At 29.7% G+C, this 14343-nt stretch overlaps 1 long non-coding RNA gene across 1 annotated transcript; it reads left to right on the forward strand.

Moving 5' to 3' along the window:
* Positions 1–13: 13 nt before the first annotated feature.
* On the forward strand, positions 14–3302 carry LOC125423398 (uncharacterized). Its single transcript, XR_007242013.2, has 2 exons — positions 14–735; positions 2369–3302. It is a non-coding gene; the product is annotated as an uncharacterized LOC125423398 (long non-coding RNA).
* Positions 3303–14343: the final 11041 nt, after the last annotated feature.

Below are 14343 nucleotides of genomic sequence, written 5' to 3' on the forward strand. Positions count from 1 at the left end.
CAGGTCCCTGAGCCCATTGAACCCCTCTCCCAGAAGAAATTTTGGAAATCAAGATGATCCATGAAAATTTCATATCAAGCTACTCATTACACTTTTTTTTCAAATCAAAATGATTACATAGTCCCCCTTTACGTTCTTTGGTACATTGTATCTAGACGTGGTAATAATGGGCATTAGATACCATCTCAGAGGCACGCGCACTATATGTGGCCTATGCCTTATGCCATGGCCGGCTATAAATTAAAGTGTAGTCATAATCCCAACACCATAAAAGAAGGTTCAAACATACGACATTATGTATGTGTATGATCTCTAGAAATATCTTCCTTGTATTCACCAAAAAAGAAATGTCTTCCTGGTATTTGCTAACGTTATTCCTCGAAATATTGATGGTGGTCACAAATTTCACCACTCAATGTCTTGCTGATGATGCTTACCGTAATGAGCCTCCCATTCCCATTCACGAAAATATTAGTAGCCCATCATCATCCCTTCCAGTCCCAGACTCTCCCACTCTTTCCCGAACGCCACCATTCAATAACGATCACGTCAGAAGACCCTCACCCGCGCACCACGGCCAAATCCCACCACCAACTCTACTTCCACACAGGCATGTTCCGGAGCAGCAACCACCGTTTAATTCTCGCCGCTACTCCCGATACGCTCCGCTGCAGAATTGATGCTGAATGCTCAGGCATGCATAGCTTCATATACCGACAACGTAACTTTTATCAGGTGGGGCGCACGCATGATTTTCTTCTTTTAGCTTTGTCATTGTAGTTTTATATTGACAACATTTTCTTCTTTTATTAGTGACGAGAATTTTTTATTGGCCACAAATTTTAATGACGTACATTTTTTTCTTTCACAAATACAAACTTTTAAGAGATAAATGTTACATTTGTAGCTAAGATTTTGTCACTATAAATTAATTATATATATATATATATATATATATGTAAAGGGTAAATGGTCTCTCGATATCCATATGTGCGTTCCACAAAAAGATATGCATATATGCGACTTCCTTCGATCTGGTAAAAGTTCATTTTTCTGTGTTTTAAATTTTTTTTCCTTAGTTTTCATCCATGTAGAATTGGGTTATTTTTCACCAAACCGATTATTCGGCTTAACAATTGGTTGCATGTCTGAAGAAAAATAAATAAACGAATTAAAAAGCACGAACATATTGTGTTTTTTTTTTTTTTTTTTTGGTCAATAAGTTTAGCGGTAGTTCGAAAAAAATAAAATATAATAAAAACTTGAAAAAAAAAAAAAACGCAAGATTGAAAAACACATTACAAGTTTTGTTTTCAGTGAAAAAACCCCTTTTTATTTTTTATTTTCTCTCTTAATGACAAAATTAACTAATATTTATAAGAGCATGTACTAGCATCATGATTCATGGTGTTAATATATACAATTAAAATCGAAAGGAAAGCACAAGAACCAAGATGAAGGATACATGTCTCTAGTCTAAACCAAATATATATATATATATATATATATCAATGATTCTCTTTCTTTTATCGGTCCTTTTTTTTTTTTTTTTTTTTGGGTAAACAGAAAAAGATTCGAATAATGGAAGTTGGTTAGTTTACATTTCTACAGTATGAGTGGCAAAGACGTAACATCAATTAAAAATTAAAAAAAAAATACCATAATATATTAATATTCTATTTAAAAAAAAAGGAAGAGATAAAAATAGACTAAAAAGAAGGGTGGAAAACAAAAATATAAGTCTTGGAATTTCTAATATAACTAAGCTCCTCGCTATCTTATCTTTGAAATAGAAATTAAAGAGCTAATCAACAATGAAATCAAGAAGGAAAAAAACCAATACGGAATTATTGTGGTTGGGCCAAGAATAACTTCTATATTCTTTAGTAGCCAATGTTAATTCCGGTTCGGGGCAATCTGGGTACCCACAAGAAAAAGTCCCTCTGCACGTCAACTTTTCTCAGGTGATTTGGGCTTAGCCCAAGAGCCTCTGACAACGACACGAATATCTCTGAAAATTTATCACCCAAACAAAAGACGGGGAAAAAAGTTACTAATTATTATTATTTTTCAAAAGGCAACAAGTATTGCAAAAATGAAATATAAAAATTTGTATCCTTCGTCAACTAAAATTTTGTCATGTTAGAAATTAATTAAAATAATCTTGAGTCAATAATTTCTAGAATTTGAAATATAGAGTCCTTGTTTAAGATGTAATGCAATGAAAAAAAAAAAGAAAATGAAAATGAAAATAAAAGACTCCCTTGCTTATGAAAAAAGTAAAAAATCGTTTAACATCATAATGATATATTTTTCTTTCTGGTGTTCTGTTTACCTTATATCTCAAGATTGTTTTTTGAGCATACAGAACCCAAAAGTGGTATCAGAGCAATTTTCAAAATAGTGCAAAATATATCAGAGCTTCTGTTTATGGGAATGGCAGGAAGTTCCACTACCTCAATGTTCAGTTATTCACAAGGAGCAACCCCCGTATTTGATGGAGAATACTATGAATATTGGAGCTATCAAATGCAGGATGATTTCTTATTTGAAGATTTATGGGATATAATTGAAGATGATTATGAAGAGCCTCCAACACAGGGTAGTTCAACTTGGACACAAGACGAACAAAAATTATACAAAGAGAATCGGATGAAAAGTGCTTCACAAATCCATCTACCCTAGAATTTTTGGAATTAAAAAGATTAACGATGCATGGGAAATATTACAAAAGATTAAGTTACAAAATCTATGGAGAGATTTTGATAATTTGTGAATGAAAGACGATGAAAATATCAAAGAATTTTCTTCCCAGGTGGTTGAACTTGTAAACCAAATTAAAAGTTTTGGAGATAAACTTGAGGACAGAAAAATTGTAGAAAAAATTCTTAGAAGTCTTCCTGCAAAGTTTGAGTATGTGGTTCCAGCAATTGAGGAATCAAAGATCTGTCTAAATTGACCTTGCATGAGTTGATGAGATCACTTGAAGTACATGATGAGAAACCCCAATTTTCACCAGCTTTTCCAACTTTCATTTCTATCTTATTGCGTAAGCTTTCATTCTCATTCATGCCCTCCAAGTTTATTACAGGGATAGAGAGCTAGGAATCTCCATTAGAAGACGTATCTTCGAGTCTGATCATGATGAATATACGTGGGATTTTTTGAAGCCCAGCATCCACAAGACCTTTCACACCAGTTTTTGATTCATCAACTGCCTTCAATTCACTTATTCTATCGTACTATGTTTGAGATTCTTTGTAAATCTCAGCTGACTTTGTAAGATAAACCATCTTTCTTTCTTTCTTGGGTTAGGAAAACAAATACAAATTAATTTTGGTTGCCTTTTGTATACAGTGAGAAAAGAGAAGATTCAAGGTATGATAAATACAGAGGAAATTAAAAATCACAGTTCTGTCAGGCCTCCAATATAAGTAATAAATCAGAAAATAAATATTTGTTTGTATCAAAATGAAAGATAAAGCGCCCCCCCTCCCCCCCCCCACAAAAAAAAAAAAAAAAAAAAAAAGAGAGGGAAAAAAGAACAGAGAGAGAGAGAGAAGATAAAATAAAGGTTGAAAAAGAAACCAAGGCCACTTGAAATTTCATTTATCGAATGAGAAAAAAGGCCAAATTTTTTTTTTTTGAGTGAATTAAAAAAAAAAAAAAACGTGAATTCGTTTGTTTTTCGGTGGTAATAACAATGATAAAGATTCCCAAGGGAGAAATAAAAGAACAATGATAAAGATATATTGCCAGAAAAGATTCCATGGAAAAATAGAATAACAGTGATCCAGATATGTTACCGGAAAACGAGCTACGATTTATAAACCTAAAAAATTTAATTTACATTTTCTTTCTTGTACAACTGGATGAGAAAAATTTAGTTAAATATTATATCGTTGACTAAATTAATTAATCTTTTTTTGTTTTTTGGGAAACCGACTAAATAATTGTTAAATGTATATATCACAGATAATTAATATCAATTATTACATGCTGTACACTAACAGTACAGGAAAAAAAAATTAATTTCTATACTTACTTGTTTGAGTCATATATTGACGTAAACTTCCTATCTGAACATATTTTATTACGGAAGTCTCCATTATGCCCCTGATTTCCCATTAAATTAATAGAAAAATTTTGTATTTATTCCTTTTTTATCTCTATATGATCTCCATTATGCCCCTGGTTTCCCATCAAATTAATAGGAAAAATTTCCATTTATTTATTTTGTATCTTTAAATGATGCTCCTTAAGGGGTGTGCGCCCATCGGTTTCGGTCGGTCGGTTATCGACCCGAAATTTATTTTCAATTGCTAAAATCGATCGGTCGGTGAAGTTCGATTGCCAGTCGATTGTCGGTCGGTTTTCGGTTTCAATAAGGCATTCAATCGTTCAATTAAGGTGATTTATGGGATTGTCCTATAGTTGTCATCGGACTGAGAGTAGGCAAGCTTGATATTGGCCATAGCCACCTTCCTCCATGGCCAGGATATCTGTTAGCAGCAACGCTGTGGAATACTACACGATCGTATGCCGATATCTCTTCAACCTCCTGTTTGGCGGTGCTTGGGACGCTGACTACCATCCACGCCATTAGTATATAGTTGGTACATCAAATGATTTTTACGACATAATTTTCAAACATAAAATATTTTAAAATTATATTCAAATTAAAGTGCATTTAATAGCGTTTTTATTATTTATTTAAATTTAAGGTTTTACACAAATTTTATGAAAATGTTATCTTGATTTTATTACCTATTTTCATTAATGTTTAAAAGGTATTTACCTTGGTTTTATTATTTAAATTGATTTGATATTTTAAAATAATTTCTATTATATTATATTATATTATATTTTATTTTATCTAATGATGTTTTATTCTAAACTAATAATTGGTTTTTAAAGTGTTTTCAATAATTTTGAGTTCTAAATTATTAATCGTATTGTATGGCATTTTAAATTATTGCATTTCATTTATTTAATATTTCCTTGATTATTCCTAATATAAATTTTATTGTGATGTTTTATTTACCATTTAGTAATTGTTATAAATTATTTTATTTTATTATTATTTCCAATATAAATTTTGGATCTTTAATTTATTACATCTTATTTGCAATTTATTCAATTAATAATTTCTTAATTTTTGGGGCATACAAATATTGGATTTTGTGAAAAAAGCTTTTTAAAAGGGGAATCTTTCTAACGGTGTGAATTGTGAGGGTTTTGAAAGAAAATATTATTTTAACTATCTATTATTTAATTACTTATTTAGTCTTGATTTATTAAGTTTGTTTTATTGATATATTATTATTATTATTATTAGTAGTATCGTATAGTAGATTGGGTTACTTACGGAGATGATTAGCATTTCACGTTTTTAAATCCGTTCTCCTAGGCCCAGGTTAGCAGATGTTGATCTTCCGGTGCGAGCTCGACGTCTTTGTTCGTTGTTGAAGATTCGAAAAGCTTTTCTTTCTTTTCTTTTCTATCGTGTATTATTTCTTTTATCTTTGTTATATTAAGTTCATACTTAATTATATTTTTATAATGCTCTGTATACTATATTGGATATTTATTTACAATATCGCTTCTGGTTCCTGTTATTTTTGAAGTTCTGCAAATATGTGGAAATAAATTGTAGTAAGGTGGAAGGAATAAGGAGATATTGTTAGAAGTGTGTTTTCTGTGCAGGAAAATTTTTGGTAAGTCCAACCTTTAAGGAAGATACTGCCGGATTTTCCATCGAATGGTCCAGTAGGATTTTCCTAGAATAATACCTTGTTTAGGGTTCCGATAAGTAATTTTGGATGGGTTCTGACATAATATTTTAATTCATCTATTTAATATTTATCTCTCTTTTGTCCCATAATTCTCTATTACTATGTATTTGTAGGATTGATCAATTGGTAAAAATTATTAAAAATACATCGACCTATTTTTTTTTATCCAAATTACCTTATTTATAAACTATCCAAAATCCCTCCATTGCCTGTATAACTCAAATCGTGCACGCATGAACACAAATAAAGGTGCTCAACCACTGAAGCTATTAGCTTCGACAAAAATATACCAACTTAATCATTGGTAAAAATCATTAAAAATACATCTACAAACTTTATCGTAAATAAAATCTCCCTTCCCATGCAGTTGTAATGAGTTAAAATATTGAATTAAGAAAAAAAAAAAGAATAAAAAACTTTTGCTACCAAAACAGCTTTTTTCTTGGACTCCACGTAATGAAATGTTAATGATTTTGATTTTTTTCATTATTTTTCCACCCACATATAGCTTATATATATATATATATATATATTATATCTTTCAAAAATGGCAGTTCTTCTCTCCCACACCACACTCGGCGTAGCAAATCCACCGCACTAGTATTCTGAATCAATTTTTTAGGTAACTCAAGATTATCAACGAAGAAAAAAGCAATAATCACTTGAAAACAAAAACCATCATGAAGTATCCAAGTTCAAGATGCTCCATCAGCACAAACAAAAATAAAAAATAAAAAAAAATGTGGTTAACAACCAAAAAACAGAGTGAGTTTGGAAGAAAAAATACAATATGTTATTAGGAATATGCAACATATATAACGTTTGGAATATTGAAGTTTTACGGTTTTGTAATTTCGACCCTAAACTTTTTATTTGTGCAAGCATTGAAGTTTCAAAATCGTTGAAAAATTGGTTCAATTTCAAAATCATGCTCACGTCATAATTATTTTTACACAATTAAAAAATATATATTTTTTAAAAATTTTGAAAAAAATTACATATGTTATTTTTCATTTTATATTTTTGGTTTTTAATTTGGTAAATTGTATCCATTCATCTTTATTTAAATTAAAATACCCACCATTATAATTAAATATTTTTGAACCTATAACTAGACCAAAAAATAAAAATTAAAATAAAATTGAAATTTTTGGTCTAAAAAAATAATTTTTTTAGATGAAAAATTAAAATAAATTTTTATGCTCAAACCAAAAAAAAAAATATTATACAAAATGTAAAAATAAAAATTAGACCAAAAATTAAAAAATAAAAATAATTTTTCTAAAAAATAAAGCTTTTTTTTTAAATTGAAAAAAATGCATTTGTTATTTTTTATTTATTAATTTATTATTTGGAAAATTGTATCCACTTTTTTTATTTAAATAAATACCCACAATTATAATAAAATATTTTTGGACCCAAAATTAGATAAAAATAAAATTTAAACTTTGGTCTAAAAATTTTATTGGACCAAAAATTAAAAATAATTAGACCAAAATACCGAGATAAAAATTAGAACAAAATGAAGCCAAAAATGGAAAAATTAATTAAAATAGACAAAAATGAAAAAATAGAAAAAAATTTCAAAAATGGAAAAATGGCCTCCATTCTAATTTTTTTGGTCAAATGGAAAAATTTTTGGAAAATGGAAAAGTAGATCATAATTTATTTCCATATTGTTCTTTTGGTGTATAATTCATTTGATCAAATGGGGAAAAAAAATTAATGGAAAAATCAGACCATTTTGGTCCTTTTTTCTTTTTAAATAAAAAAAATAACAGATGTAGTTTTTAAAATTTTTTTTTAATTTTTGAAAAATTGAATTATGGTAAAAATTAGACCAACAAATTTTTTGATTTTATTTTTGATTTTGATATTTGGGTCTTTTTTTTCTCTTTTTTTTTTTTTTTTTCTTTGGGCATAAAAAGATTATTTTTTACTTTTGGTCTAATAAAAATATTTTCTTAGACCAAAAATTCCAATTTTATTTTATTATATATGTTTAGGTTCAATTTTAGATCCAAAAATATTTAGTTATAATTATAAGTATTTTAATTTAAATAAAAAATCAATGAATACAATTTTTTAAATTTATAAATATAAAATGGAAAAATAACAAATGTATTTTTCTTCAAATTTATTCTGAAAATATTTTTTATTTCAAAAAAATTATTATGATGTAAGCATCACATTATGATGATGTTAGTAATGTTAATTTTGACACCAGTGCTAGAAATTAAATCAATTTGTAATGATTTTGAAATTTTATGATCTAATTTGCATGAATCAAAAATTTAGAAACGAAATGACAATTCTAAAATTTCATGCTACTAAAATACGATTTACCCTGACATTTTGGTATAACTCTATGCAATAAGCAATTTTTTTTTTCTTTTTTCAAAAAAATAAACAATATGCGATGTTAAGAAATGGGTTTTGGGATGCAACGGATTTAAGTTTTTTAAACCGGACTATTTTACAAATAGTTTAATCAATTTTAGCTGTAGTTATTCAATTTAACTAGTTCAATTTGAACCTTATACTTGTTTGGTATACGAAACAAGGTAGGAGTATGTGGGATTCGACCAACATGTTTTTCTAATTTTTTAAATATTATTTTATAATATTCTTATTTTATACCTTTTGATTTTAATGGACTTAAATTTATTAAATTTATAAAAATTTTAATAAAATATATGAAAAAAAAATTTCTTCAACATAAACATTCAAAAAAATTACATATTTGTTTTTTTTTACCTATGTGTTTACCTTTAAAAAATTTTTTAATAAAAAAATGCAAAAAAAGATTTTTTTTTTTTTAATGTGTGTGTATATATATGTCAAAGTGGAATAAACTAGATATTTTATTCAAGAAAGGGCCTTAATGGCTATTTTTCTTATTATTCTTTACATGTTATTTATTTTTGCTTAACATCAAAAGTAAAATGTCTCATAATCTTTTTAATACTAAAAGAATTATTAAACAATTATGAATTTTTAAAATTTCTTATTACAATGTCGATGTGATATTTATAATGTTTATAAAAATCTATAAGAGTTATTTATAATTATGTAAACGTTATAAAATTTATAAAAATCTATATATTCTGCAAAAATCAATCATTTAAAAAAATTATTAAGTCTTTTAAAATTCAAAATTAAAAACATGTAAAAACCTGCAGGGTCACATGTAGGATGCACCCACATGTAAGTCCAATAAAAATAAGAAAAAAAAAAATTCACATACATACACACTGCTGCTTGTCTCAAGCATTAATATTAATAACAAAAAGAAATCAAACAGAAAATCAAACAGGCTGAAATACAGATCATGAAACCACAAGCACTCGATGAAGATGGAACGCCATTTCTTTTATTGTTATACCACCCTGTGACGGCATATGCATGGGTTGCGGTTTCCAATCGTTAATGAGATGGAATCGGTGGGGGTTTCTCGCCATGGCCTGCCGGGGGTGGGCGGCGCACCTTTCCTGGCTTCTGTGATTGTAATGGAGAATTCGGAGTTGGATTAACATGGTGGACTGGGAGCAGTGGTTTGCGGATACCTATTTTGTTTTGTGAATGTAATGGAGAATTCGGAGTTGGATTAACATTGTGGACTGGGAGGAGTGGTTTTTGGTTTTCTTGGAGATCAGGCTTGGGTTTGTATGAAGGATCAGCATGAGTGGTCAGAAGAACAACCACGCAAAGGAATAAAACTAGCAAATGCAAGCTGGAAGACATATTTATTACTAATTTTCTTGTGCACAGGTTTGACCTATTTATAACGGTCTTAGAAGGTACCTTTAAATTGTGCAACGTAATGTTTTAATCATTTATAAAACAAAAGTAGTCGACTGGTTTTGCTACTAAGTCACCCACTCCCCTCCTATTGCTATCTTTGTAGTCTTGTAGATCATAAGTTCAAATTGTCCAAGCAGAATATTATTATTTTAAAAAAATAAAAATTATCTAGTCTTTCACGGGGACCCTCTGTATCTTTTCCGATTCATCGATTTGTCCGGATTCTCCTTTTCTTCCGGAAAAAAGGGAAGGAGAAGGAGAAGGATCTTCTACGGTAGATCTCTTTTGTTCCTGTCTCCCTTCTTGTTCCTGTCTCTTCTGTTAGGTGGGGACCTCCACGTGTTAAAAGTCCTTGCATCAATTTTTTTTTTAATTTATTATTATTATTTTTTAATATAACTGATACCAGGGTATAATTTTCGAAACCTCTTCCTTTACTCCTACCCCTTGGGCTACAGAGATTACTGCAATAAAAGTAAGGTATCCTTTTGCCTTGTGATCTTGGTTTTACAACCTGCTGTAATATTGGGAGTGATTCTAATTTGGCAATGGAGGGAAGTATCATTAAGTCTAAACAAAATTTTTCAGTTCATTGTCATCTGTTTGAAGAAATTCAGTTATTACTCCAGGTTTTACTTCTGTTTCTTTTAATTTTACTTTTTGATCGTGTTATGGCTCGTAAACTTGCAAAAGAAGCCTTGAATGTTCAATTGTACTTAGCTTGTTGTCTGCGTTGACGACATTCCTACTTGGCTGTTATCTCTGTGGCGGTAAAGCCACGTTGTTATGGCTATTATCATAAAATTTTTCTATAATTGTCTATTATTGTATGTGTATCTTATTTAAGTATTTTTACATAATTCTCTATTACTATGTATTCGTAGGCTTGACCATTTGATAAAATCACTAAACATACACTGCTTGACCTATTGATAAAAATCACTAAGAATACACCTACATGAAATCTCCCTCCCACGCTGCTGTAATGAATTAAAATATTGAATTAAGAAAAAATAAAAAAATAAAAAAATCTCTCTATTACTACCAAAACAGCTTTTTTCTTTGACTTCACATAATGAAATATTAATGATTTTGATTTCGTTTTTAGGATTATTACTCTTTTCTTCGTTAATAATCTTAAATTACCTAAAAATTTGATTCAGAATACCAGTACGGTGAAAACAAAAACCATCATGAAGTACACAAGTTCAAGATGCTCCGTCAGCACAAAATAAAATAAAAGGTTAATAACCAAAAAAGCAGAGTGAGTTTGAAACAAAAAATAAAAAAAAATAAAAAAAAGAGGCAAGTTTAACCAAGTAAAATCTCTCACATTGAATCCTAATCCGTAACTTGGCTAAAACCAAAGGAAAAGAAAGCTTTGAGCAGTAAATTCTAATGGTTGCCAAGCTTTAAAAATTGACTCATGGATTAGACATTGGACCAAACACGGTATGGAGCCATGGCACGAATAATCTATAAATAAATATACAATATTAATTTTCTAATATTTTTTATTTTGTTAATTTTTCAAGTTAATCAATATAAAATAATTAATATATATATATACATATATATATATATATATATATATTTTAATGCTTTAAACTTTTTAGTTGTTCCTTGTCATACTTTTTTTTTCCTTTTTTTTTTTTGGCTTCAAAGTTATTTAATTTGCTAATTTTAAAAATTGTTTTCTCTTATATACATATATATATATATATATATATATATATATCCATTGCCTAGTAAAATAATTTATTGTAGTAAATTTAAGTTATTTGTTATATTTATTTTTTTTATAATGTATTAAGTTTTATAAATTAAGCATAAAGTCGACAACCGGCCTACTGTACTACGGACTATAACTACACACATAAGTACCATGATCTCTACTGAGTCCCATAATTAAAATCAGAGCATTCTAAAAGTGTCAACAAAGTATAAGAGTACAAATAAGAAATAAATAAGCCCAGAAGATAATGATAAATAAAGAAAAGATAAATACGGCTACTGTGGTGGAAGGAACTAATCGATAAGCTATGCACAAGGTAGACTGCTACTAGCTGCCTGAGCCTGGGTGAACGAATTTAAAACAGTAAAACATGAAATAAGGGAATCTCAGTTAGTGGCATAGTATAATATAAAAAAATAATAATTTATTTTCGTTAAAAATCTTTCTCTCAAGACCTCTTATTCTGCTCTTTTTGAAAAATTTCCCATTTAAAAATTATTTCATAAAATCCAAACTTGTATCCTAATTTAATATCATGAAATGGATGCTAAAAAGGTATAAAATAATGATCAATACAATATTATAAATGCCTTAATCAAGATGTAAATTATAAGCATAAAATCTTGTGAACACAGTTCCACAAGATAAGTATGAAAATACAGAAATAACCACAATATTTGCAAATCATCAATATCATTAAACGTATACAATGTAACATACGATGCACCAATCTGTAAACCATGGGATGCATCCACCTCACGGCCCTTAATATACGAAGGGTGCCGTGAAAATAACAGTTAACCATCGGGAAATACCCAACTTCACGGTATATGGCAATAATAAACCGTTGGACGATACCAATCTCATGGCACCGTAGTAATAATAATAAACTGTCGGATAAACCCAACCTCACAATCCGTGGCAATAATAAACCGTTGGGTGAAACCAACCTTACGGCACCATGGCAATAATAAACCATCAGTTAAACTCAACCTCGTAGTCCGTGGCAAAAATAAACCGTTGGGTGAAACCAACCTCACGATATCGTGGCAAACCCAGAGCGCTATAATATAATATAATGAACCGGAACTCTGGTACTATATGGTACATCAAGTAAAAATAACTGATATAGTATCCTTAAAACAATCTTGTAAAATCATATATACTTTTCCAACAACACTGTATCATAATAATACTTTAATATTCAAATTCCACCGCTTATTTAAATATTTTAAACTTTTCAAATCATCATTTCATACGATAACCAGAAATACCACATTGAAATATGTTCACCATATACCAATTTTAAGCACCTAAAAATTTATAAAATATTTGAACATGCATTAAAATCATATAAATTTTCAATCTGTTTCTCAAATCAATTATTTTCCAAAATAATTTAAAATCTCTATTCAAATACCAGGATATTTAATTAACATAATTTACAAGTTCACTTTGAACTCATCAAAATTAAAAATCAATAAAAATCTTATTATAATCCACATAAAATGATAACTTATATAAGTGAAACAGATATTATATATACATAAAGCAAACATTTCAATCAATTTATATATACGTAAAATATCCAACCACACATATATATTATTCTATATGCCGAAGATATTTTAAAAATAATAACCACTCATAGTACTGCAGATGCTCACTCCTGCTCCCCTGTAAAATAGCTTCCATGCTCAACTCGAGTGCCTGTAATATAATAAAATATTCCTTAGGCTCCAAATAACTAAACCAAAGTCTTTTCTATGACCCAAATGTCTTACATTAATTTTTAGTACTAAAAAATTACATAAATTGGACACCAGACAATCCAATTATACCGTGTATCCTTAGAACCCGGTACCTTAAATTGGAAATTTTCACCCAAAGCCTAATCTTTTAAAATTGAACCTCCCAATGGGTCCTAATAATATCCAACTTCACTAATCCAACTACAATTTCAACCAATTTGACCAATGTTGTCCAAACACAGTCCCAAATTATCCGAAAATTAACTAATTGACCCAAAAACAAAAAAAGTATCAATCAACATCCAAAATTCACAAACTTTATATCAACCCCTTCGTATGCTCACACAATCCAAAAGTTTCTACGGTGGCTGGAAAACTTAGTTGAAGCTTCTGCCAAATTTTTCGCTGTCGGATCTCTCAAACGGTGAGAAATCTGGACAAAATAACCATGGAAATGAGCTCAATGGGTCTAAAAATGGTACGAAAGGTATATGGGTTGGCCTGAAATGGCCAAAAAATGGGAAAATTAGGCGACCCACCTTGCCGGCTACCACCACAATCGCCGGCCAGGTCCCGGTGCGTCCGGCCGCCTTTTGCCTTGAAATTTCATGGCCAAGCTCACCTCAAAGTTCTCTTCCTCCCTGGATGGCATGTGTAACAGCTTGGTGGCCGGAATGGGCAAAAAGGCAGTAACCCAGTTCACCATTAAACGGGTCGAAATGATCCAGTTCGGATCCGCAGGTTTGAAGGAGGAATTTCTCAAGTTTTGGGGAAGAAATGGATATTTTGGAAATTGGTTTCCTATTTGGCACATTTAATGAGGCTTATATAGAGCCTTGGGTCACTAACAGACAAAAACTGGGGACTGGTTTGGACAATGATATAAAACTTATGGTTAAAACTTCTCAGAACCATAACTTTTTATCCATAACTCGGAATTCAGTGTGCCGCTAGTCTGTGAACTCATATCAATAAGATCTAAAATGGTATCTCAGTCAAACCAAAAATATTGATCTATGAAAAAGTCAACTTGGATCCACATATTGTTCACTTGGTTAAACTTGTTAAAACATGTGTATTATACGTACGGGATGTTACATGGGTCCAAGTTGACTTTTTCAATGGTCAATATTTTTTGTTTGACTGAGATATCATTGTGTAGATCTCGTCGATATGATTTCATAGACTAGCGGCATGCCAAATCCTAAGTTATAGATAAAAAGTTATGGTTCTGAGAAGTGTTAAGTATAAGTTTTAT

The sequence above is a fragment of the Ziziphus jujuba genome, chromosome 3 (genome assembly GCF_031755915.1).
Source record: "Ziziphus jujuba cultivar Dongzao chromosome 3, ASM3175591v1".
Taxonomy (NCBI): domain Eukaryota; kingdom Viridiplantae; phylum Streptophyta; class Magnoliopsida; order Rosales; family Rhamnaceae; genus Ziziphus; species Ziziphus jujuba.